General features: G+C 42.4%; 1 protein-coding gene across 3 annotated transcripts in view; it reads left to right on the top strand.

Moving 5' to 3' along the window:
• The first annotated feature begins 320 nt into the window (after positions 1–320).
• atxn1a (ataxin 1a) overlaps positions 321–24697 on the top strand; it is an 80139-nt gene continuing 55762 nt past the window's right edge. For all 3 annotated transcript variants that reach the window (XM_034600240.1, XM_034600239.1, XM_034600238.1), the window contains exon 1: positions 321–470. The gene's annotated coding sequence lies outside the window, so the exon portion shown is untranslated. The remainder of the gene's footprint in view (positions 471–24697) is intronic.

Raw genomic sequence — 24697 nt, 5'->3', positions numbered from 1 at the left:
TCTCGCTCTCTCTCTCTCTCTCTCTGTCTCTCTCTGTCTCTGTCTCTCTCTCTCTCTCTCTCTCTCTCTCTCTGTCTCTCTCTCTCTCTCATAGTGTCTCTCTCTCTCTGTCTCTCTCTCTCTCTCTCTCTCTCTCTCTCTCATAGTGTCTCTCTCTCTCTGTCTCTCTCTCTCTGTCTCTCTCTCTCTCTCTCTCTCTCTCTCTACCTCTCTCTCTCTCTCTCATAGTGTATCTCTCTCTCTCTTCCTCTCTCACAGTGTCTCTCTACCTCTCTCTGCCTCTCTCTCTCTCTCCCTCTCTCAGCCTCTCTCTCTCTCTGGCGGTGGGGGCGGGCAGAGAGCTATTAGCTGCCCGCCGCAGACATCATTAGGCGGGGGAGACGCTTTCCACCTTCAGCGCCGGAGCAGAGCCGGGGAGCCCTGGCAACAAGCAGAGACACAAACTCCGCAGCAGCCCGTTACACCCAACAGTAAGTCCCAGTGAACTCCTTCCTCCGGCATGTCATTGCTTCTCCTCCGCCACTACTTGTTCTGCATTTGGGAGCTGGGTTAGAGAGAAAATGGCTGGAAGAACCGGGGCAGGGTGGCGCTCTGGTTCACTTCAAACCTTTGAAAAAATGTTTACTTCGCCTCCTGACCTCGTTTTTAAGTGACCGAGCGGTAGCGGGTCGCTCGGGGCTCCGGTTCGTGTCCCTGTCACGTCCGGCCGCGAACGCAAAGTAGTGTTTAAGCGCCGCGGAAGGCAGCGGGAGCTCCGGCCGGGCTGTGACCGAGCGAGGAGCGCGGTCCGCGGGGCGAGCCGGCGTCGGGCGGCCGCTGCGCTTCCCACTAACTGCGCCACTCGAGCTCGGCTCTTCTCACACTGTTCCTCGGCGGCAAAACAGCGACAAACACCGCTGAACACCACAAACCCTTGAACCGTCTTCTTTTAAAAACTCTTTTCGCACTTACAAGCACTGTCAAACACGGAGCGGCACATTTTTTTTGCATTCACGGTTCACCATCGCGGAAGTGTCGAGACGAGCAACTGCTCAGTCTGTCCGGTGCTGGAGAAACCGCTCCATCGCTTGTGCACGTTGTGACTCTCGGTTGTGTGTCCGTGTTTGTGTTACACGCTGCCCCTCGGTGTGTTTTCTTACATCGCCCCGCTGGTCGTAAAGGACATAGGGGTTGTGATTGCTGGACTGCCCGTGATGTCATTCATCCGAGCTTGGACCATTATATAACGGGACCGTAGGGAAAGCCTGTGATAGCGGACTATTTTTACTCTGTTTACACCTCAGAGTTGCACTCGGGGAAGGCGGCGAGTCCCCGGTGGAGGCTCACGTTGTGAATCTAACACGGCAAATCCAAAGGAGATAGATGGACACGTGTGAGCGGGAGAAGCTGCAGCTCTCAGGAAAAAGCTGCAACCAGTTCTCCTTGCTCTTTGCGATGGGGTCTGTCTTTTGCACTTTGGACAGAAGCAGTGGTGCAGCTTCCATGTACTTGTTGATCGTGTGTATTCTCATGTTTTAAGCACGTCCTGGTGCTTGTTGACGTGTTCCCCCTCGGGCTATAGACTATACAAACATGTCATCACAGCCCTGAAGGCATCTGAATCAAGAATATAAATTATATATATATATTGATATATGCATCTTTAACTTAATATTTGGGAACATAAAACTGTTGCACATGTTTTTTTTAACCCCAATCTTTACTTATCTCGAACAAGGAGGTTATGTCCCCCCCCCAGTCTGTTTGTTTGCAAGATTACACAAAAAACCACTGGAATTTTCCCAAAAGACACTTGGTGGAAAGATGTGAGTCAGAGAAGAGAAGACCCGTTCACCTCTGGATCAGGGGGTGGATCCGGGGATTTTTTATCACTTTCTTTAATATTGCGAGATAAGACACTTTTCAACTTTTTCCACTAACATCCCAGGGAATAATTCATGGATCTTGATGAAAGAAATCAGGCACATTTTGAGGACTGATATCTATAAATGTCTGCAATTCAACGCAGATCCAAATAAAAATCTGGATCTAGTTAATTAAAATGTGGTTTGATAAGTGGGCTTTTGGGCCTTGGTGGAGGTATGCACTCCACTGAGGGCCTTTCTAGTTTGTTTGTTTGTCTGGTAGTTTGTAGAATTACACAGAAACGATTTGACATAAAACCACAAAACTTGCTGGGAAAAAATTCTGGTATATTTTCGGCGTCCGATCTCTGTGAGCGTGTGCAAATTGATGCTGCTTGATTGAATTTAAGGGGATTGTTTGGCCTTGTGTACTCTACTGAGTGCTATTCTAGTTTTTTTAATAATTTAGTGTCTGGCAAGAAAATATTTATATGATGTATAGTAATTTACAGAAATGTGGCTTCTCATAGTGATTGTATATTCCAGTTTGAGTGTTTCATTCAAGCACTTCCATCATCCATTAAAACTTATTAATTGACTTCAACGTTTTGGTCATTTCTTCTGCTGCCATCACATTGTGTCTTATCATTATTGCTTGAACAAAAATGGATGACTGCTTTTAGAAGCACTGTTCTCTGTGAATGATGCAAGTACAAAATGTTAAGATTACAAGAGTGAATACTGATATATTGAATTTGTTTTTAATGCTGTAAACACAATTTTCTTCGACACTTAATTGGAAAGTTTACATGACTTTAACAAGTTTGAAATTTTTCTAGTTTTCTGTGATCAGGCTCCAATTGCTATTTTCTTTACCATGAGAGGAAAAAGCTAATAGTCTACGACATGCAGGCTACACTGCAACGTCTGTGTAGCACAACTTCATCTGCACTGTGCTTATTAATAAACATTAGTAAAAGAGAAATGACACGTGATCTTATGTGGTGGTCATTAATCAGCTCTCCTGACATAGCTACTTCGTATGCCCTCAGCATATTGATATACCACGGGGTATATTTTATATGAGCTATGAGAACTGTCAATACATTTGTGAATAATTTAATTTAGACTGCAGCCATAAGGTGATTTTTCACGATCAATGGTACGTTTGCCCTATACATTGACGGATGCAGCAACAGAAAAAAAAAAAAAAATACTAATAACTGGCTATACCTGCTTGTGTTTGTAATATTATACACCGTGTGTCATCGGCGTGAATCAATAACAACAAGAAGGAGTGGGGCGAATCTGTGTTTTCCTTTTAAAAGTGACGAAGAGATGGATGAATAAATATCCTCAGGTGTAAGTAATACCATAGAGAGGGAGGTTTGTTTCAGCCTTAGGACGATGGCTGATAACAAAACTGCAGGTGACAAAGAGGTCACTGATCTTGAGTGTTTTTCTGATAACCTGAGACAGGGAGCGGAACTATCAAAGTCAAAAGACAGACATAAAGATACAAAGACAGAAGTGGACATTTCTGGATGAATGGATTTGTGTGAGGCTCCAAGGAAAGAAATACACCCTTAGCTTTTATCTTGTGCAGAGAAGGAACTCTGATCAATAACGATATTAAGACCATGGTATTATATTTTGCAACCCATTATTAGATTTTCAGTTCCCTGTATTGCAGTGGTGGCAGGTTGGAGAAGGGAGAGACAAGTTGAAGAGGGACGTTTTTGGTGCTGTGACAGATATTGCCTCGCAGATGTGAGTTAAGAAGAGTGGAAACTGTACATTCCATTATTTTTAAGAAGGAATTTCAGGGTTGAGGGTGAACAAAAGTTAAACTCAGCTGTTCGGGCAGGAGGTATTTCAGGATGAAGGCTGACAGCTAACGTCTGGCTGTCTTATGGGTGGTGAGTAAATGGCCAGAGGAGAGATGTTAATACAGAGGGTGGAGTGGGAAGATAGACAGGATTTTTACAAGGTGGCTAAACAGAGGGTCGAGGGAAAGTTTGACCATGTGAGGAGCTTTCAGACATGTCGAACTTCGACACAAGAAAATGACCATTAACTCCACCAAGGAGGTTATGTTTACACCCACAGTCAGCAGAATCACACAAAAATTACTTAACGTTAAACTTTGTGCAAGGATGGGACATGGGCTTAGGATAAACCCAATAAAAATTTGCACAGATCTGGGATTTATTTTTATCACTTTCTTTAAAACTGCAAGATAGGACATTTTCACAGATTTCCAAGGGAATAATTCATGGATCTTGATGAAAAGAATCACGCTATCTATGGGTGTGTGAAATTTTGTGCAGATCTAAATATTATTTCAATAGGGGACTGTTGAGCCTTTTCCTTTCTTTGGGTTTGCCTAAAAGTGAAATGGAAGTAAAGAAACTATAGGGAAAAGTACAGGGAGTAGCTTTTGTCAGGATCCGGTTGGAGTTCAAGAAGTTTCAGATTGGAGTGGCAAAGGTTCTGATTCAGTTTCTAAGAGAAGCAGATACAATACTTTTTATTTGATCAAAGTCAGGGCTTTGTGTTGGTTATTATGGTGAACCTGAAGGCTTTGAGGCAGAGAAAGACGAAACTATAGTACTCTATTGTGCGGTCATGCGTCTGAGAATCAGGTTTGCTCTTCCATCCACCCACCCACCACACACACACTCTCTCACACACACACACGCGCGAACATGCACTGCACTTGCACTGCGCTGCACTTTACCACTGCCACCGTAGCCTTTGATTTCAGCCGCCACTCACTTTCAAATGGTAATGAGAGGCAATTAGACGCCAATGTGTCCTAATCACAAGCCATTTAACTGAGCCTGGCTCATTTGTCAGAGCCATATGTGTGCGCCGACCCACACACTCAGACCCACATGACTACACACATCTGCGAGACCACGCCAGAGTGTTTTCTTTGTCTTTGGAATTCGCTGCCTACATAAGGGAAAATAGGGAAATTGTGTGTTAGCGAGTATGTGTGTGTGTGTGTTTTTGTTGTGTGGTTAAGAGAGATAGAGAGATTTCCAGGTAACTACTGGGTGGAGATTTCAGGGTTGAATGAACTCAAGAGACAGAAATGGCTTTATGCTTCAACCTGCAAATACTGGCAGCGGCAGAGTGAGTGATGGGTGGGAGGGGCGGACAGATCAAATCAATCACCTGAAAGAGATGGATGTGGGCTTCCGTGTATATTTATAGAGAAATTAGCTGGAACAGCAGAACTTACTCTTAACTTTTGCATAGAGAATAACTTTGACAGGTTACACGCTGCAGGCAGAGGTGTAGTGGAGTGCAAACTCACAGAAGCACCTTTTACCCATCTCTCGAAAAATCTGAAATTGCATTTACTCATACTCCCCTGAGATGTTTGGAGTCTGCATTGGTGAGTAACTGTTCGTGTACGCTTTTGCTCATGTTGTCCGCTGTCACATCTTGGTGTCTACTTCTGAGCACCAATGAAAACAACTCTGCACTGCACTTAAGTCTGCAAAAGCTTTTGGTGGTTCTGGGGCAGAAGAATATGACATTGGTTTCCTCTTTGTCCTCACAGGAGTATTTAAATCATGCTGCATCAAATACTAATCTGTATAATATGACATCAGTATAGTAAGAAAGAAGACAGAATTTTACTTAGCTGTGACCACTTTGTCTTTGGAGATAATTGTACAAGGAAAAGAGACACGGCAAGGCACAAAAACAAATTGCACACAAACGATGTGTGTTTCAGAAAGACGCAGTGTTCAGCATATTGATTAGACACCCCGCTCCCTGGTCTCCTCCCTCCCTCCTCTCCTTCAGACATTGTTTCCATGTTTTCTGTTAATTTCCCACATAAACCTTACGTTTTATGTGGGATAATGAAAATTATGTCAACCCCTATTTTCTGCGATCGCACGCGACTGCTGTCACAAGTTAATCCTTCATCTTCTCCTTGACCACAAGACGCATGAGCTGCACAGGAGAAGAAGTAGTGTTGTAGGTAGTATAGGGGATCGAAGTGCGACGAAACAAAACGTGCGTGTGTGTGTGAGAAAAACGACTTTTTGAAAAGTAAAGCATGGGGGCAGATCAAGAGATTGAGCTGTCTCGTTGAGCCATGCAGTGCGCTCAGACCTTTTCAGCTTTTTCCTTTTCATCCTGCTCTATTCATGAGGGCACAAAGTACACACGCATGCACACAAGAGAGAGGACACGCACTCATACACACAGAGCTCTGTTTTTAAAGGGGATCAATGAAAGTTGTTTTGTATTTTGTGTTATCATTGGGTGTTTCGGAAGCTACTTTTAGACATTCTCTGAAGTCTGAACATTTTCTGGAAATTTTCTGGAAAGTCAGTTGCTCTGGACATCTACCGAACTTTTCTGGCCTGGCCGCTAGTAAAATATCTGGAAAGCGTCATAGGGTGCCCATGTTGGAAGACAACAGGAAAATGTCCAGAAATATCACAGCAAGCTAGTGGGCATGTTGCTGATATTTATAACGCGTAACAGATTTGAAAATGGAAAAGTTTGGAAAGACGGAGAGATTCAAGAGCTTTTGGTATTAAAAGCCGACCAGAATTTCTCAAATAAGTTGCAGGGACGGTGAGAGACTTGGTCGGTTTTCAGCAGCAGAATTTTTTTCGTCGTGTTCTGCCTCCTGCATGATCTACCCAGACACCACCTCTCGCCTGGATGTTCCAGAAAAATTTGACATGGACAATCTCCTGCTGCATCCTTCATATGTGAAAGGTAAACTCCAGATAATGCCTGCACCCAATTTGCCCAACATTTTCCAGAGTCATTTCAGAGAACAAAAGCATTAGTCTGCTGTCAGCACAGAGATTCCATTGTAGCTACTGGAATCTGTTTTTCATCTATTATGCTAATGTACCTGAAGTGTCATTAGTTGTTTTTAAAGTGTAATTCACTTAAAGCACTCGTCATAATATACTCGTCCTTGGGGATTTCTGCCTTGTGCGTGTGAGAACATTACACTGTATTCACAAATGTGAAGCCCTGTTGATCCTATTTCCGTGCTGTCTCTATTTTGAAGTGGCAACGGAATCATACTTGTCCCAATGTGTGAATGACAGAGACAAAGGGAGGGGGATAGGGAACTGAAGCCATCCTACAAACCTGTGGCGGCTCATCGATCATGAGCCGCTTCATGGTTTAGTAACCATGTGAAAAAGGGAAGCTGGTGATGGGACTTAAGTCGGCCGTGTGTTTGTGTTGCCTCTATAATGGTCTTCAGTGTAGCTGACAAGATATACAGTTGTCTATATGTCAAGCAGGCGGCCTTAAAAGGCTAAATTGGATTGAAGAGTGCATAGTGTCCAAATGATGACCGAGTGCTTACGCGGGCAAACAAACAAGCGTGTCAGGCTGCAGATTCAAGTTTTCCGCATCAGTTTCAATCTGAGAAACTCATCAAGTCAGTTAAGATCCTCAGAGCCGCTTTAATAAACTCTCCCTAGAAAGATTTTTGTGTCTGAGCTCTACATCAAATGTGATACTCCATGTAGATCATCATGCAATAGTTAATGCAGCATGCTCGTCCTGTGATCTCGCTGCCTTGATTCATATTTCATCGTATTCCATGTAAAGCCTGGCTGAGAAAGAAGTTTTTTTTTTTAAGCATTGGCCAAGTTAAATGAGGGAGAAACTGTTAACTGCTCGCTCTTTATATGGCATTCAGATGTGGTTTGAGTTATTTTCTCTATGCTTATTGTTATTATATAGTGCATGATAGATCAGTGGCTCTTAGCGCTTTCATGAAAAAGCCACTGCACTTTTCGGGAATTGGAATCTGGTTTTGTAGCTGAAATTGTTACCCTCCCCTCTTTCGTCTAAATGATATTTCTACTCATCTCACCACTTCAAAAAACATTTTATTGTGTCATGTTCTTTTCTGCCTCTGTTGCTCCTTTCGATATGCCAAGTCTGCATAGCTGGATCCTCCTCTCCTCTCCTCTCCTCTCCTCTCCTCTCCTAGCCCAGTCGTCTCTGCCTTATCCTTATCAGAGGCAGTAGAGGATTACAGTGGGAAGTTGACAAAGACTGGCAGTCAGACAGCTACTACAGGCTCTTCTCTTCCCCGCAGAGCTCCCGGCCTGGGACGGGGATAAGCTGACAACCTGGGACACAGTCAGATAGATTGTGATGAGAAGGAGAGATGAAAGAAGAATGCTAGGAGCTGGGGTCATACGTACTGTATAGATTAGAGCGCAAACATTAGCATATATCCGTGGGATTATGATCAAAGTTTATGGGACAGTGACAGCGGAGGACGGGAAATTTCCGTGACCGCTCTCTTCCTCGCTTTCCCCAACAAAAGTTCTCTTTTGGTTTGCAAAGCCCCCTGGACCCTGAGCTGTAAAGTGGGTGTGTGTGACAATTACTTAAGTTGAAGCCAGGAGGATATGCATTGAGAGAGAGGAATTCAATAACAGGAAAATGGCCAGTGATAGAAACAATCCCTGGAATACCAAAACCCACCCTTCATCAGTGTTGTTCTTGGCACAAACTTTCTTTCCATTACTACTGTTTACTCCTTCGGATGCTGATTTCAAGTCTCAGCATGTGGCTGTGTGGGCGGCGTCCACACAGCCACATGCAAAATATCTGATTTCATTAATGGTTTGCGATGTGGCCTAAACTCTATCGATGTCAATCTGACAATACATCAGTGAATGAAAACAAACCGGCCTGGGTCATCAGCACTGAATGAGAGGGTGAGATAGCATCGTGCAAATCAGACCACATGCACTATTTTACAAAAGTGTGTATACAAGGCTGAAAGTATTCCCCGTCTTACATTAGCTGCAGTGTGGTTTGAATAGAGCAAGTGTCTGGATCGCTGGATCCGTCTGTCTGTCCATCTGGCAGACTGGTTGCTAGCCGTGGCTCGGCCAATTCATCCTTTTCACTGGATGACTGAGTGGCTGCCTGGCCTTGGATCAGCTTCATCTTGCTGGACATTAGGCTTGATGCTTGGCTGCAGTCTCGCTATAGCTGACAAGCTTTCACTGACTCGCTGGCTGCCTGACTGACACGCTGGCTGCCTGGCTGGCTGACTGACTTACTGGCTATTATTTCTATCCCTCCCTTTAGCTATGTAGTAAGCTCATGACATTGGAACAGGGACTGGCCATGACTGTCAGGGAGGTGTGCTAAAACACTGCAGCAGAGATAAGAGCCACTGAGCCGGGATGTTCCCTGCCTCACGAGTCCATCACCAATTACAGTATCAGAACCTCTGTGTAGAGCGTCTCTTTCTCTATTTGTCATCCACCCTCTGAGACTGTAATCTTTGATAACAGATTATATTCTCACACATTTCTCCAGTGGCCTGCTACTATTGCTTGACAAGCACAGAACCATCCCTTCAAAGCAACTGGATTTTATACATTGTTGGCCGAGGAGGGGCCATGGAATTGGAGTGATAAATTACACAGACATGTTGTTGGACAGTCGTATCACTTGCAGTGCGTTGAGAGTAGAGACAAAAGCTCAGTGACATACTGCACCTACATGGAATTTATTTCTGTCTATGTTTGCCTGGTACAATGCTCCACCATTCCTTTAGAATGATCTACCCACGTCAACAAAGATAATGCTTTATCATTCAATTTATGGGCTGCATAACATAGCCATTTTAAATATTCATGACTGTATGTGTCTTTGTGTTTTTGTGTCTTTAATATGTCTGGTGCCCGCTCTTTGCTGTTTGGAATGTGCTGTTTGCTGTTTTTGAGGCCTGTGGTGATGCTGGTTGCAGCTTTCTTTCTGAAACTGTTAAAATGACCTGCAGTAATTGAGCTGTGGACAGTAAAGACCGGGTCCTGGACTCAGTCTGCAGAGTCCTGTAGCTGTGCCACGGCCACTGCTCAAAGAGCTGTACACCTGTTCGACTCAGTACGCAAATCGACAAACTGGAAAATCAGTTGTCATGATCTCCGTCACCTATGTTTATGAGTCCCAGCTGCCGCTGCTACAGGGCACTGGTCACCTGTTTATTCCGGGCTTATTAATAATTAAAGTATCACATATCCAAATCGCACCCTATTTGACACTGCACTTCTTTGGGCCCTTAACAATACACGTGGCAAGTGTGAGATATGTGTTCCACAGACAAACAGGGAGATTTGGAATTATATTATAGATGCTGCTGTGCATAATTGTCTCTTCTGCACATCAAGCCCTGGTTTTTGCCAGTGTGTTCATCAGAGAGTGAGTGTGTGTAGCAGGGTCAGGTGAAGAGCTATGACTCAGATAAATGAGGTTAATGTGAGGTTGCACCGTGGCCCGGATAGTCCTGCTTCTTTGACACTGTCATCTACCATCAGCTGCCACAGTAGGGAAGGAAATTTGGCTGCAAAATGGCTTAGAGCCACACCTGCCCTGGATGTGCACATTGTTTAGAGTAATGCATACTGTAAGGTAGCACTGTTTGTACAACCACAGACAGACAAACTCATGTGCCGTCTGACAGCTCACATCAATCTCAATGACTGCCTCATACATGACTTTCATTATACACACAAAGTCACAGCAGATGTGTATATGGGTATACAACACACACACAAACTATTGGTTCAGCTGTGCTTATGCATGTGTGCACACCCATTGCAGGGGCTTGCCCAGGGAAAATACCTGTGGTAGGAGAAGAAAGTTGACCTAATGGGAAATTACTAGGCATCATCATCAGACCAAAATAACTTTTTTTCTACATTCCATAACCATAATGGCTCTTACGGGAACGTTTCAACTTCCCACGTGTCAGATTTCTGTAAGCCATGGTTAATGTATCAAGTGCTTTGAAAATCCTCATCAAAGCAAGTAAACAGATATTTTACCTCAGGAGAAAATATGTGTCCATATTGTGTATTTATTGACTCTGTGTATTACCGTGTTGCAGTATGTCTGTTGTGTTGATCTGGATCTGGATGATTCATTCAGTTGTCGTGTAGTAGACCCTTGTGAAAGTATGTAAAGGTGTCAGTGCAAATGTTAATTTGTTCTCAGATGAAGGTCTAAGATTTCAGATGTGGCCACTTTAATAGTAAAGTGCTCTAATACCATGATATCTATTAAGGACCCTCCTAATAAAGAAGCTGGATCCAACTTTTTTTGTCATTTGTGTATGCAGCTTCTATACACCACTATTTTCCTCTGATAACATGCCCCATAAATGTCACTGCAGTACAACTCACATAAAAATTACCAGTGTCCATGCCGCATTTACTCCAATGTGTGATCGGTAATGCATTCTGAAATTGTTATTACAATATTACCCACACCACTTGAAGACATCCTGCATCAAGACAGATTCTGAATGGTTTCTTACTATGCCTGCCTGTCAGATGTGCGGCGTTAACCGCTAACCTAAAAACACGCGTAACTTCCCTCGTCCTATCAATCCTCTCACCGCCAATCAGCCTCAAAACCCAACAACAGAAAATCTTTCTGAGTAAAAAGATGCTTTTCTCCCCCCTTTCCTCTGCCTCTCTCAGCCCTGTGCTTTGGGTTTTTGAGGCGAGCGCACAGTCATCTTGGTTTAATGCTACATGACGTGCCATTAGCTCTGCTAGCGATGTGCCCCCACACTACCTCTAGCGCAGCTGCCTGAGATGGATAGCTGAGTGCATTTGCAACCTGACAGGACACGCTACCTAACTGTAGACTACGGGGGGTGGGGGGTGGAAGTACAGGGGTAGTGTAACGCTTTAAGAGGCACTTCATGGATACCATTTACACAAAAGCTAGGGGACTGGTGTTTTAAAAGTGTCTGTGTGTGTTAGGGGTGGGGTGGCGTTAGTTGGGGGGTGGTCCGAGCATGTGGGTCCCAGGTGCAGTCATTGTAAGTAAGAGCCTGCAAAATTAATGTAGTTGCAGAGTGTCAATCAAAATACGTCCTTCAAAGCCACCATCTTTAATGTAGCACACATTTATTATATATTAATTTACCTTTATCAACATGGTGCAATATTTCCATATATTGATAGTGTAGGAACAACATATGTCTGGTACTGAAGAAAAAGGCGTGTGCGTGTGCGTGTGTGTGTGTGTGCATGTGTGCATGTGTGCATGTGTGCCGGTGTATGTTTCACTTCCCATCTATCTGCTGACCTGCAAGAAATCTTGCCTTTATCAACATGACCTGTAGGCTATCTGCATTTCACAAACGCTTCTCCTGGAACTGATCATTTGTGGTGTCAAACTATTTTCTGTTTGTCTTGTAGAGATGTTGAAACCCGATGATCAATTACAAAAAAATGGACACATCCACAAGTTCAAAGATTCACATTGAATAAGCATCCTTTCAATCCCAAAACCACAACATGGTTTCCCCTCTCCCACAAACACCCTCTCATGTAATTCTCGGAAAACCTTGCACAAGGCTGCTGAGAAGTTGCTGGATTTGCAGGTTTCTGTTTGAACTTTTTGCAAAGGTTTTCCTCCGTCCTAGGTGTGTTTGCCAAGCGCAACACACGATTGGAGGCCACCAATGGTAATACAGCTGAGTTCCAGCTTTGGAGGAGCGATTTGTAGGGTTTTATATTGTTGTTGTTTTCTTCTAATCTTTTAAAACGGAGGCACAGTTTCGTAATGCCTCGTAAAAAGTAGTAAGCTTGTGTCCTGTACTCACTTATACGATTTTCTGTTTGTAAGCCCTGCGAGATGTAAAAAAAAGGGTTTGACCGGATGTGGCTCAGGTCAGGCTGTCTGGTTTTCTGGTTTTCTGAGAATTACCTTTTGGCTGTGATTTGTACCTTCCACCAGTAAAACATTTTCATCTGCACTACCAAGGACTACTTGTGTCAGTGGCTTTAAACTGGAGAGCTGATGTTTAAGACAGTTGTGACCCAGTTTTTTTGAGTGAAAAAAACTAAAATAAACAAACACTAGTGGTTTCCCCCAAATTTCTGATGTATCTGAGATATACTCAGAGTTTGGGAAAATCCTGCTCATGCCCATTTTAGGTCAGTGTTAGTAGTACAACGGTTCATCTCAGGCTAATTTTCTTGTAAATCCACATAACTGAACATAACAGAAGTTTGTCTCTCCCAGAACAAGGAGCCGTGAGTCATGACAGATTTCCAGCCTGATTCTCAACATTAGGGTATGACTGTAGCTGGATTTGGCCCGAAATCTGTCTGTGTCTGATCAGCTCAGGAGATATCTGAGGTTTAATCAGCGGTTGTTTAGTTTTGTTTTTGGGCACAGAACAGAGAAAAGTGCTTGGTTGCAAACTGTATAGGTCCATGTTTTGGAAAATGATTGATACTTGAAACTGTGGTTCAAAACAACAAAATGTTCTATTCTAAAAAGGTGAGTAGCATAACATCAGGCAACTCCTCCTACTTTATTTCAGAAATCACAATATACAGAATCCCATGTGTTATCTGAGGACTGTTGCCTCATTTCTGTTAGATATCTAAATAAAGCGATTTGTTTTCCTTCACCAGATAAGAGTCGACCAGTCTGCTGTTCAGAGTACAGCAAAAGCAACGTGACATTTGACTTCTATGAGAGCTATTTTTGGTGCTCACAAAGTTTGCAGATGTTTTCCGTGAAAAGTTCAGAGGTGACAAACAAAATGCACCCGTGATACCTTCACAGTGGAGATAAAGTTTGAACACAAAATGCAGTGACGCAACTGCTGCTGCTTGGCTTTCAAACTAATGTCTGACAGTTCTATTACCCAACAACGTCTTAGTAACCAGCATTTTGCAAAAGCAAGACAAGCTTCACGGCCACTGAATTTCACTTTAATGGGGCCTTTCAATTCCCCAGGATATTTTTTAATCCTTTAAATTGATTATTTCATTTCTCAGCTAAAATGCTTTGTGTAAGCTATTCTTAAAAGGCGCAATGATATTCAGTGAGACCATATTCTATTCACAGACAACCACTTGGAATTAAAAGCTGATTTATTATAAGAAATCCACAAAAGATTGCCAGATCTTATTCACATATTTTGTGCAACATGGAGGTTTCTTTGAACAGTTTGTGGACCCCTACAGAGCCCTTGGTGGGGGGGCCTAATGTCTATTTGAGGTATTGAGCATTTGAGGTATGCTGTTATAAAAGAATTATGTCCACAATCCTGTCAAGTGCAAAGCAGCAGGAAAGCATTTTTTCTTGGGGGGGATGATTAGAAGGGAGGGGCTGAGGTTTTAACAAAAGGCTTCTCTCTTGTCTGTCCAGCTCCAATAAGTTGTTGGCTCTTGTGCTCTCCACTCCCTCGCTGCTTCATCAGGGGAATCACTCAGTTATTGAACCAGTGCTATGTGTTTTGGACATGGAGCTTCTTGGATGTGTGTGTGTGTGTGTGTGTTTGAGGTGAGCTGAAAGAAACTGCAGTAATTTTTACAGAGCTAGAACTGTGCGCCTGCCCCACTTTCAGTCTTTTAATCATGTATAGACACTTGGGGCACTCCTGTGAGTGAGTGTGTGTCTGTGTGTGAGTGTGTGTACACATGTATGTGTACTGTAGCTGTGTTAAGTGGAGTACGAGAGAGGGTTTTGGTACAGTATGTATCAGACGAGATTGCACTTAGAACTCCCTGACCTGGGACTACCCTCTGTCTTTCTTTCTCTCTCTCTCTGTGTGTGTGTGTGTGTGTGTGTGTGTGTGTGTGTGTGTGTGTGTGTGTGTGTGTGTGTGTGTGTGTGTGTGTGTGTGTGTGTGTGTGTGTGTGTGTGTGTGTGTGTGTGTGTGTGTGTGTGTGTGTGTGTGTGTGTGTGTGTGGATATGAGACTTTCTAATAAATATGTATTTCCTTCTACAGAGAAAATGGAATATGGTAATAGTATAACTATGTTAAATGCTACTGTTTTGCTACTACTTTACACACCTATATCTAGTATTGTGTGTGTGTTTGTGCACAAAAGGACTCGACAACACATGGACAGTTTTTCACCAAACTCGGTGGTAATATAACCTGGGATGGTATCTCCAGATGATTAACTTTTGGAGCTGATCAGTCGAGAAGGGCAGCGAACGTTGACACTTGCACATAGTACCCTCTCATAGAGTGGGGCCGGTATTAATCGACGATCTGCCTGCTGAGAACTGGTATGCTTATCATGCGAACGTGCACAGCGAAAGCGAAATCTGCTGAGTTCACGCAGAATTTTTATTGCCTGCAGTGGGCGGTAAAACTTTATGGTTGTTTCAAAGTGCCACTGATGCAGGCACGATTTCTCCCAGTGCTTCTTCTGATTTTGACAGATAGGGCTATGTGATTGTCTGAGACAGCGAGAGCGACAGTGACTGCGGGGGTCTCTGATCTTTTGTTTGAAAAAAAGTTCAACATTATGAAACTGTGGCAGGACACATAGTACATACACCACTTGCACAGTAAATTAATTCTTCTCAATCTGGATATTTATAGCTCATTCTTTGTTTATCTGTAACAAGTGGTAACACCTATCCACAGCTTACGAAATTCTCCATGTGACACAGTATGTGTGTGTTTGTGTGAGCACACATTTGATTTAATTGGTTCGCCTCCACAACAATGAAATCTCAGGATGACCTTGTAGCAGTTTGTAGCCCCATGGTGCCCATCCCTGTGACTAACACCCAGTCTAACAAGCTGCCACAAGCAACTGCACTATTGTACTTGACAAGAACACAGTATAATATATAGTAGGGCAGCAAGCTCCCACAAGCCTCCCCTGTGTGTGAGGTACAGTACGTTGTATCTTTTTTTATATATCTGTGAGGGTATAACGTAATACCATGGCTCAATGATTACAATTGTAAACTGGAGGTAGACATCATCTTTTAAAATAGAGCAGTATTAAATCCTAACACTGTGGAAGTATTAAAGCCAAAACAGTGAGCTCACTGAAAGAGACAAAATGCTCATAGATTATATGTGACTCTCACACTACTTCGTCTTTCCCCCTTCCTTGACTTACCTGTACAAACCAAACATTGGTCTATTTGCTTAGAGACACTAGTCATGGGAATACAATTTGCAGCAAGACTTTCCAGAATTTTTGGAGGATTTGACCAATGAGTTATTTATTTTTAAATACTTTTACTTTTCTTTTGGCTGAAGGAAAAGAAGTCAAACTAAGCACTAGATGTGCCTGGGCCCTGGAGACAGGCGAGCCGTGCTGTACATCTCCCGCTTGACAAATATTGACAGTGTAGCTCACGATGGAATGCCAACAGCCAGGCAGGGTGTGGCTACGCTATGTTAGCTGCTCTGACCCTGTGACCTTGGTTATATAACCGATTGTCAGTGCTTTGTCGGAGTATGATGTGTCATGCGGCTGATATGACAAGACCGTGACGTAACCTAAAGTCGCAAGAGCCAACAACACTGACCTGAAACCCCTGAAAAGTTATGATTTCTGAGGAGGCTTTGTTTTCTTTCCTGATGATTTTGCAGATTTAAATGAGCACCTATGTTGCTCTCGTACTTTGTCAGTGGTCATAACGGTCATGGTGTACAAAGACACACACACGCATATGCACATAAATATACACCCATGGCACACAGCAGCCAAGGTTAAACAAAGATAACTGGACTTCATTTGGGTTAAGGGCAGTGCAGCATGCTGGAAGTGAGCCATGACACACACACACACACACACACACACACACACACACACACACACACACACACACACACACACACACACGCACACATGCACTGTGCTGTCAGTGTTGGTCTCTGCTCAGTCCTCTGTCTTGTAGTTCCTCTTTTTCCTTCGTCCTCTCTGTCTTGTTCATCAGACCTTGGAGCCAAATCTCGAGGGACAGCTGGCGGTGCAGTGTGAGCACCTGCATGTTGTGTGTGTGTGTGTGTGTGTGTGTGTGTGTGTGTGTGTGTGTGTGTGTGTGTGTGTGTGTGTGTGTGTGTGTGTGTGTGTGTGTGTGTGTGTGTGTGTGTGTGTGTGTGTGTGTGTGTGTGTGTGTGTGTGTGTGTGTGTGTGTGTGTGTGCATCTTTATGATTGCGGCTATGTACATCGGTGGGTCTGGGAGGGGGTACCTGCAGTGATCTTGCCAAAAGTCTGTGTGTCCGTGTGTGTGCATTCAGTGTGTGCATGTGAGCACCTGTGCTGCCAGCAGGAACCTGCCACATTTGCGATGCTTTGTGACGTATGCTGGTGACTTCCTAAGGTCGTGCTGTGAACCCTATAATAACTATTATCTTCCTGCGGTCCACTCACCTTGGTGTCCAGAGAAGGGTATTAAAGTATTTGGTGCATTACAGATACATGATCGAATATGTGCAGAAAAGTGTGATTCTTTTTAACTCGTTTGAATTATTTTGCCTCTGACATTGTCAAATAGGCTTTCATACAGTGAAAACAAATGAAATGTTGTTCATCCAGCCATAAAGAGCCTTCCTACACTAGTTCAGTGTTACTGTGTGTAAGTGTCAGCACAGTGTCAGCACAGCCCTCAGGGTCGGCCATGTACACACTCCACTGTCGAGTGCCTCAGTTCGCATGAACAATTTAAGCACAATTAGGGAATGATTTTTTTTTTGTAATATTTAACCTAAGAGGAATTAGGTTAATTATTTTTTCTATCATTCAAAAACCTTGTTGGCTCACAAGGTAATTGTGAGGCTGGAGTCAGCAACTGTAAATCAAGAGGATTTGTGTTAGGGCTAGACGGATATATCAGTTAGTCAATTGATTTCTATAGGCAGCAGCGTGTATGTTAAACGATATGCTTCCATATGAAAACTTTTTTTTTAATACAATGCAGAAAAAAGACGCATGGCCTAGAAGTGGTGTCATCATTGTTTGTTTAGCAAGGACCATAAATTACTCCTATATATTTATACTGCATAGTATTTGTCGTCTCTGGGCAGTTGAAAAGAGGCAATAAAACACAAAGCAGGACCTGTCATCTCCACTACTAATGGACCGACAACCTCTTACAACCTACTTGAGTAAGAATAATGATCGATATGTCTATCAGAATTCTTTACTCCCTAAAAGTGTCTTCAGCATTGTCCCTTAAAATCCAGTATCGATCAGGTTCTAATTCTGCCTGTGGGTCTCCACTATCAAATATTTGCTCTTCTTAGTTAAATCTTTTAGCCCTTACCTTTTGTATTTGACCCACTTTCTTTCTATCAAGCACTATGGTTCTCGACATGTGCTTCTGTTATGAGTGGTCGAGTCTGATACATTGGCAACCTTAAAAATAGCTCAATCTGATCCTTCTTGTAGCTCTCCATTGTGTGCTGTCCTATCAATTAGATTTGCCTTCAAACATAGAACAATTTCTTTCTTTTACTTTTTAATTTGGGTTTAACTTTTCGCCGATGCAGACAACTTTGAGATATGACGAGGACTTTCTGATCCAAAATTATATTTAAGCGAGTTCACCTTGATGTTTTCTTTTTTTTACTCTGGTCCCCTTTTTTGGAAAGTGCCACTTCAAAGTTATTTTCAGTCTTAACCATTTATCTTGTGGCTTGTTCAAACAACGGACCCATTAAAATGAAACGCATGACATACAGTATAATAAAAAAGATTACAGGTCAATTCAGCACACTCTGACAGTGAGTGGAATTGTGGGGGGTACTGCGACTAAAGGTTTGTGTGAAGGAGTTGAACGAGATCTCATGAAAGCTGCTCTTTCAACAACAGCTTGTATCTCCTTGCTGTAATTCTGTGGTAGAACATCTCTAATCCAGCCATTATACCTGCCGTCTGCCTCGTTGTCAGATTACTGCGGCAGAGGAGTCCCGTTGCATTAAGACTGTTTGCCGCCCTTTTCCACATCATTTATTTCAGTATTTGATCAATTTGAATGCCTGTTTTTAATTATATTCATTATTTAACTAAATGAATTGCACATTATGTAATGTGCTTCCATTTTTTCTCTTCTCTCTGTGGGGAGTTTGGTGCACTTGATGTTTATGTTGTGCTCTGAAGTATTTGTGTGTTATGCAGGGTACTGAGATGATTTACTCTTTGTGTAGATGACATTAAGAGCTTTCCATATTTATGTTTTACAGATTATATGTGCGTTTGTGTGTGTGTAGTGTAATGTACAGTCTGCATGCGAGACAGGGAGAGAAAGACTTGGAGAAGGATCAAAAGCGGCAGAGAATTACTATGCATGCGTGGGCAGGATATGTCTTTTGAATGTTTGGAAACGTGTACGTGGACGAACGTGGTGTATGTGCGCATATGTACATCTTTGAAGATGTGACTCCGTGTTTTCCCCGCAGGCCCCCTCGGAGCATATTCCCCTTATCCCAGTGTTGGGATCTTTAGTGGACCGATCAAAGCCAGGCTCCCTGCGACTTCCCTCTGCGCTGTAACGCGGCTCAACTGAGGAATGCTGCGTAATTCCCTTAGGTGGCAGCTTGTGCTCTGATGTTCGGCGTTGGCGCACTCTGTCAGTCTCACATTATACCTCCCAACACACATGTACAGTACGTTCACATGGGTAAATGCTGTACATCCAGCACATGTAAACACACGGAAGAAGGCATTTCCTTCTCAGTTGCTCAGTAGCTTTCTCTCTCGATACTTACAGCTTTTTCTTTTAATGCTTGAATGTAATAAAAAAGGCCAAACACAACCTTGACCTAGTAGTTTCTACTCATCATCGCATTTACCAGCTGTTATTATTAATTCACAAAATGTACAATCACATCAGGAGACGGTCAATTAACGTTGTGAAGACCTGACACAGAGGAGTTGGAGATTGATTAGTTTCTTTTAAGCTAAACGTCTGTAGTGTTTTTCCTAGAGAGCAGGTTCCAGATGATGTCTCAATACGGTGTGCGTGCTAAGCGGTATATGTGCTGGTGTATGTTGTTTTATCTTGATTTTATCTTGATTTATCGCCGTACACCAGGCTACCTTATCTAAGTTGTGTACAGAGTGTTGTCTATCTTAGCTGCAACGCTATCTACTCTATCGTGGTTGCTAGGCATTGTGTATGCATGCAGACTGTATGAATGGTAGTGGGGACGTGTCTTGTATTTATCAGCAGGGAAAAAACAGCATGATCATCAGGTACACAGAAGCACATTTGGGCAGCTTTTAAAAGCGCTGAACTTTGACCTGTACTGATTGTGCTGAGTGTTAGCGAGTGAGTTGCATAACCAGGAGGCAGTTCATGTTTCTCTGTGAGTCTCATTGTATATGCAGGTCCCCTGTCTCCCGTATGCTTTTCAGTTTAACCATACCAGCATAATAGTTCAAAAACAGTATTGCCAAAGAAAATAGTTGTGATTAAAGTAGAGAATCATTTGACTTGTTGTTTGAACTTGTGTCTGCAACTGAACCGATGAAACAGATACAATATTTAAAACAGTAAAAAAATATTCTGACATTTTTCATATGGGTTCAGTATTTAGTTCTTAATATATAGTATTAAGGTAAGTAAGTGGAGTAGGTGTTTGCCTAATGATATACAGATAGTTGCCCCTTTTATTCCACACCTTTAAGCTTGATGTAGTATTTACAGACAGTAATTATTAATCCTGACTTTACAGTCATAAATGGGTTCTTACTATAATCCAATTTTATAATATTAATATAATGGTGCATTCACTTGGTGCTTTACAAGTTGAAACATTAATGTTGTAAGTCCCCGATCATTTGGGTCATAGTTATACCTCTTGCATATATTGCAGACACGTTGTCGGGCTCAACACACCCTTTATTGGCCACTTAAGGATCATGCTGTTTTAATTACGATGTAACCATCACTATACTTCCATGTGTCATACATCAACTAGAGGGCAGCGCAGACAACAACAAACATGGCAACGGTGGAGGAGGTTGTGGGTAAGGTCAAATCATATAGACGCCTGTAGTTTCTTACCGACTCTTACATATCTGTCCTCAAATAGTTCTGCCATCGTTCAAAGTTCTTCCTTGTGTCCTGTGATTGTCTTGCTTGACCTATTGGCTACACTGCCCCCCACAGTATTTTCGATGGTACTGCTCTGTTTAATCAGTTTCGTCTGGAAGCTTTTAGAAGCTCTGCACAATTACAGACAAAATTAACTCAGAGTACAGGCTGACGGCTTCGTTCATTTTCATACACTTATCTAGCGTTGGTTATAAATGAGCCTTAAAGTTTTGCTGCAGTGATATGCAGCCAGTGCATCCAGAGCCTTCAATGCAATCCAAAACCCTTTTTCATGTACTTTCCTTCACGTTTGTAAAAGAACATTTATTTTAAACATATTTGTTTTTTTTAGCAGTGCATCTTTTGCAGAATGGCCAAGTAAAAGTCAGTTTCAGTGGAATTCCCTCCTGAGGCCAATTGCCTTGGTGCATTTGGTCCAATCCTTTTATTATAGGCTTCATTAATTTTTTGTTTTCATCCACATGCAAAGATACAAATAGAGAACAAAGGCAGCATAAGGAAGGACATGCTTACTGAGCCAAACAAGCACTCAAGGGAGCATGGAGTGCCCTTCTATAACCTCCTGAGCAAGACTTTAATGACTTTAATTATGCACACAGAAGAAGCTAATGTGACTTGAAATGTGACATTGATGGATAGGTACAACTTTCACATAAAAGACAGCGATGGAAAAAATACTGTAGCGTGCTGTAAATACCAAGAGAGTTGAGTGTTGTGTGTCTGTCTGTGTAGTAACAGTGTGGATGTCGGTGGTAACAGAAGCATTAGCAAAACAAGCTAGGTCAGCATGTTATCGCACAACCGATACTGCTCTGTTCCTCATTACACACACTCACATGCACACTCACATGTGCACGCCCCACCTTTGGCTCTGTGTTCTATGTTGACAGCTGTGCCTGCTGAGTCTCTTGAGTGTGCTGTGCATGTGGGTGGGGACACGACTGTCCAACCCTGTGTGTGACTGAGGGACAGCAGGCAGGGGACCAATAGAAAAGCAGAGTGAAAGGGGTAGGCCACCGTCCCATAGGTGGATATGGACAAACACACACTCAAACACAAAATAAAGTGTGTGTATGTGTACAACTTTCACAAACAAGGTGAATCCAGGTGAAAGCTCTGTCCCTATATCGATTTCAACCATGAAATCGACCAGAGGTAGATATTGAATTGAATAGAATTGAATTTAAGACAGGTGTTTTTTATACTTTATGTTCTGCTTGTATTTCCATGCTGATTTTTCTTGCATTATCATAAGTAATATCTTGTCTACCTTTGTGCGTAATTTCCTCATTCGATTTTTGGCACACGGGTTGCATTTTCACAATCTTTATTTTCATGATCCCTGTTGCAGTTACAGTATAGGAAAATCTTTCATTTGGTGCAGGTTGTTCAGGTTCAGGTATGTTTACTATGATTATTAAACTGTTAATCCTGGCTTTTAGCACAGGCAGCCACTACAGTAAATGGTTTCTAAGCTGTAGTGTAAATAGAATAATAATTCTTGGTACCTGCGAAGCACTGAGTATCAAAAAATGTTAAGTATAGAGAGGTGGTATTGATTATCTGGTACAATGTGTAATTATTTTTACTTAAATATCCATATATTCTTGATTACAATTAAAATATATATATATATATATATGTGTGTGTATATTTATAGATACCGTATCTATGTAATATTTTTGAAATACTCACAGAAACAAAACACATGACTGTCACAAGTTAGGAGGGCTGAAGCAGATGCTAAGTTGATCTTGTGTCCATCAACCAGCCTGTGACAGACAGACAGCATCACATTCTCTAAAGACTAAAACAATTAGTTTGCCATCCTTGCTTAAAACATTTTTTTTATCAGTGTTTTCATCTTGTATGTGTGTTGTGTCTTGTGGAAATGTTTCTGTTTTGGGTTTGTGAGTGTGTACGTGACTGTAAATACAGTGTGTACGTGTGGTGTTCTACAGGTTTCATGTGCCTGCATGCTTGTCAGTCCCTCAGTATGTGTGTGTGTGTTTGTACACTTGTTGCGTTTGTGTCAACTTAGTAAAAACAAGAACAGGCAGTGTGCTTTAGTGGCAGTTTCTGTCCCCAGGGCCTGGTTGTCACATGATCAACTGACCTGATTTTGTGTTTCCAAGGAGATGCCTTGTTTCAGGGTTCAACTTAATGCTCAGCTCTGTCCCGTGACCTTGGGACATGTCTTATTGTTGCTGTAGTAATAGCCTCCAGGGTTACTGTAAACGAGACGATTGCACTGGGTTGGTGCACTAAGTATGAATCCCTCTGCCTCAGTTTACGCACTGACACATTTATTTATCAGGGAAAATGTACATTCTGATTTTCAGGGACACGCCTGGATGACATATGATACATTAGTCTTCCTGGGTTTTCATTATTATATTCCCCATTTTAATGCAAAACCTAAACCAGGTAAGACAAAAGGTCAAGAGTTTGATACCACTGTAGAGAGAGAAAGTATTAGCTTTAAAACAAGATACTGTCTTATGTTTCAGGACTAGACAGTGTTCATCCATTACAACTATAGACTTTATATAAAGATGGATTACACGACAGATGCTTGCATTCGTATCATTGAAGCCTTATTGTGTTACTAAGAGTAGTGTGTGTTCTATAGTGAGTCTTTAAGAGGTGATCGGCCTGTGTTTCCTTTGTCCAGTTTAACTCACAGGAGTTTCTGAACGCTGGTGTAACATGTTCTGCTGCCACAGGGAAATGATTTCACGACGAGTGAACACGACTTTTTGGCTTCTCCCCCAACGTCTTTTACTTTGCAGAATTCAAACAGGGTGAAAATCTGTCAAACAGGCAATAATTACATATGTAACATATGACCTCAAAGAGACTTTTAAATATGTCAACTGTCAGAGAACATATTTAGTCAACTGACTTGTGGAAAATGGGCCGTCTACAGACATGCAAACTAAGACAAAGTTTGGCAAGCAGCAGAACGCTGATACATGTCTGATGACTTTGAGAGGAGAAGAAAATTGCAGATCAAATCCACTCTATAATTATTTTATTACCAGTGGTAATTTGTTTGGTGCGCAGTGCAATCAGTCACAGAAATGTTGAGGATTACTTCAGAATATAACGATCACTTCATCAGCGAGTATTTTTCACTTTTCTTCTTGCTTATGTCTCTAAACAACAGTGTTTTTTAAAATTCTGTAATTATAATGGTCCAACATGAGATGAAAATGCATATTTTCACATTGCACAAATGCCTCGATCAAACACAGTCCTCATCCACTCTTCCCCTTGACCCCACCAAACATATTTGTGACTGTTAATCATCGCTTTAGAAGAAAAAACACTTACTATTTGTTGTAACTACTCCGTCAGGCTAATAACCAAACAACAACAAAATCAACACATTTTCTTAACTCAGAAATATTAGTTTTGTCACCAGCTCTTCATTTCATCACAACAGCTCTCAGCTTACCGGAGGCATTTGGTTTGAAACGCCGTCCTCGCCAGAGAGCGAGCCAGGCTCATCAGAGCCTGGCTCGCTAAATGCCTCCAAATAACTGTTTTTGTTTGGAGAAAAAAAAGGAGGACACACGCCTCAAACCAGTGTCTCTTGCGGGTAAATAAAGTGTGGTTGCTATGCCGATGGGGCATCAGTGTATAAATAGCATGGGTGTTTGTTCTGAATACTCCTAAGAGAGAGCGACACGAAGAGGGAATCGCAGGGGGACAGTGATAGTCACTGCACGAAATCACAAGCACAGTCTGAAATGAGAATCTTATGAAGGAACAACCAATGCAGACATAGACATGTGTGTGTGTGTGTGTGTGTTTGGAAAAATGGACTCTGCTCACATTGTAGATACAGGAGCAAATACTATGGAGTCAAAGTTGCCTCTGTGAATTGGGAGACCATTGTCCCCATTGGTTTTTTTTCTCACCAAAGTCTCTGGTGAAAGATTAGTTTAGCATTCT

This window comes from Hippoglossus hippoglossus, chromosome 11 (assembly GCF_009819705.1).
Source record: "Hippoglossus hippoglossus isolate fHipHip1 chromosome 11, fHipHip1.pri, whole genome shotgun sequence".
In the NCBI taxonomy this organism is placed as follows: Eukaryota; Metazoa; Chordata; class Actinopteri; order Pleuronectiformes; family Pleuronectidae; genus Hippoglossus; species Hippoglossus hippoglossus.
This window is presented reverse-complemented; position numbering and strand designations above follow the sequence as displayed.